Source organism: Odocoileus virginianus, chromosome 9 (genome assembly GCF_023699985.2).
Source record: "Odocoileus virginianus isolate 20LAN1187 ecotype Illinois chromosome 9, Ovbor_1.2, whole genome shotgun sequence".
NCBI lineage: Eukaryota > Metazoa > Chordata > Mammalia > Artiodactyla > Cervidae > Odocoileus > Odocoileus virginianus.
Genome location: NC_069682.1, coordinates 14,643,698 through 14,646,803, shown reverse-complemented (window position 1 = coordinate 14,646,803; position 3,106 = coordinate 14,643,698). Strand labels below are relative to the sequence as shown.

Below are 3,106 nucleotides of genomic sequence, written 5' to 3'. Positions count from 1 at the left end.
CCTCAATTTTGCTGTGAACCTTAAATATATAATATATTATATATTTAATATATTAAATATTTATATGCCCTAAAATATAACCTTAAAAAAGAGACATATTTTTAAAAATTTTACTGAAGTATAGTTGATTTACAATGTTGTGTTAATGCATGCAGTACAGCAAAGTGATTCAGTTATAGATATATATACATTCTCTTCCATTAGGATTTATGATAGGATATTGAATATAGTACCCTGTGCTACACAATAGGACCTTGTTGTTTATCTATTCTATACATAGTAGTTTTCATCCCCTAATCTCAAGCTCCCAATCCTTCCTTACCCCACCCTTGGCAATCATAAGTCTGTTCTCTTTGTCTGTGAGTCTGTCTATTTCTGTTTCATAGACAAATTCATTTGTGTCATATTTTATATATATATATATATATATATATATATTTTTTTTTTTTTTTTTACATAGTGAAAACTTTTATATTTGGAATTAGCCAGCTGGACTCAGTTTAGATGATCCCAAGTTTGTTGGCAACATCCAAAGCATCATAGTCAGGAGCCAGTAGAACATATGCTTTCTTCTCTCCATCAGGCCTGATCAGAGTATTGACCTTAGCCCGCGTCAATGTCATAGAGCTTCTTCACAGCCTGTTTAATTTGGTACTTGTTGGCCTTGACATCCACAAGGAATACCAGTGTGTTGTTGTCTTCTATTTGCTTCATGGCTGACTCGGTGGTGAGGGGGGATTTGATGATGGCATAGTGGTCAAGTTTGTTTCTCCTGGGGCGCTCTTTGAGGATATCTGGGCTACCTCCTGAGCCGCAGTGTTTTGGGCCCCCGGAAGGTGGGTAACGTCCGGATCTTCTTTTTCTTCTGGCTGTGGACACCTTTCAACACTGCTTTCTTGGCCTTCAAAGCCTTTGCTTTGGCTTCAGCTTTAGGAGGGGCAGGGGCTTCCTTCTTCACCTTCAGTGCCATCTTCATGAAAAGGGTTTCTCTTGTGTCATATTTTAGATTCCACGTATAAGTGATATCATATGATATTTGTCTTTTTAAAAAAAGACATATTTGATAAAGAATTCATATCTCAAATGTATAAAGAACTCTTAAACACAGCAATAAGAAAACAAAGGACCTAATTTTCAAAATGGGCCAAAGACCCTAACAGACAACTCACCAAAGATATATAGATGACAAATAAGCATAGGAAAATGTGCTCCATACCGTATGTCATTTGGGAATTGCAAATTAAAACTACAATGAGATAAGGATGTTGATAGTGGAGGAGGTTGTGCAAATGTGGGGGAAGGGAGTATATGAGAAACCTTTGTACCTTCCTCTCAATTTTCTGTGAAGTTAAAACTGCTCTTAAAAAAAAAGCCTCAAAAAAAAGAAAAATTAGATGGCTACATGCATGCATGGAAAAATGAAAACAAATTATGTGGTTAATTCAGGAATCAATGGGGTTTTTAAAAAGTGTTTATGAAAAAGAGGACTTTAGGCCAGATTTAAAGTCTGAAATATGTCATACTTAGAAAATATATTTGTTTAACCATATGTATAAAACATGTAAGGTAAGGAATTCCCTGGCTGTCCAGTGATTAGGACTTGGGGCTTCCACTGCAGGCTTCCCAGTTTCAATTCCTGGTCGGGGAACTAAGATCTCACATACTGCAGAGCATGGCCAAAACAAAAACAAAATGTAATGTTAAAATAATAATGCTTATCATCCTACTGGCTATCTGTTGTTGCATAAGACATTACCTCACAACTAAATGGCTTGAAATGACAAACCTGCATCACCTCGCAGTTTTTGTAGGTCAGTGTTCCAGACACAGCTTGGCTCAGGACCTCAGGCTCAAGATTGGTCCAAGGTTGCAGTCAGGCTGCAGGCTGAGATTATGATCTCACCTGAAAGCTCAAGCAGAGGAGAATCAACCTTCATTCCATTCATTTATTTGTTGGCAGGGCTGAGTCCCTCACTGGCTATTGGCCAGAAGCCTTCCTTGATTCTCTGTTCTGTGGGTCTCTCCAAGGGTAGCTTTCAACACGGCAGTCAACTGCCCTTAGGGAGTGGGCAGGGGTGGGAGCAGGGTAGGTTGGGGGAGATGAATCACAGTATTTTTGAAAACTAATATTAGTTGTAACATCCTGTCACCTCTGCTGTATTATGCTCACTAGACTAAATGCAGTCTACACTCAGAGGGAGAACATTACACAAGGGCATGACGATCAGGAGAAAGGGATCCTTGAGAACCATTTTAGAGATCACCTACTGTACCTTCATGACCATTTATAGGAAGCTTTGACTCAAGTATATGCAGTGTTTATCCTTGGCCTATCAATCATGTAACTCTCAAGTAACTCTTGCACAGACTGCTGTGACACTCTGCCCGAAGGATGAGAACTGTGGTTGTGTGTGTTAGTCACTCAGTTGTGTCTGACTCTTTATGACCCCATAGACTGTAACCCACCAGGTTCCTCTGTCCATGGGATTGTGCAGGCAAGAATACTGGAGCGGGTTGCCATTTCCTCTTCTAGATGCTGCATAAATAGTTCTGATGATAAAACATACCATCTCATTTCAAAGAACTATAGTTCCAAGCTTATTGTTTTTCCAATTAATTTCTTTAATTGGATGCTAATTACTTTACAATATTGTGGTGATTTTTGCCATACATCAACGTGAATCAGCCACTGGTGCACACGTGTCCCCCATTCTGAACCCCCCTTCCCACTTCCCTCCCCACCTTCTCCCTCTGGGTTGTCCCAGAGCACCGGCTTTGAGTGCCCTGTTTCATGCATCAAACTTGCACTGGTCATCTATTTTACATATTGCGATATATATGTTTCGATGACTAACTTATTATTTTTTTTTCCATTTATTTTTATTAGTTGGAGGCTAATTACATCATTACAGTAGTTTTTGTCATACATTGAAATGAATTAGCCATGGATTTACATGTTAGCTTATTATTATTATCATTAAACTGATATTAAATCTTGGGTATGAGAACATTAAAACAAAGTGACATCCCTATTTAAATGAGTCTTCCCTTCAACTGGAAGAAAGAGGGTAAAACACAACAGAATGGCTGTTTCTACAGCTTCTGT

At 38.6% G+C, this 3,106-nt stretch overlaps 1 pseudogene; it reads right to left on the bottom strand.

Moving 5' to 3' along the window:
• Positions 1-436: 436 nt before the first annotated feature.
• On the bottom strand, positions 437-976 carry LOC110137100 (large ribosomal subunit protein uL23 pseudogene; annotated as a pseudogene).
• Between the last annotated feature and the right edge of the window lie 2,130 nt (positions 977-3,106).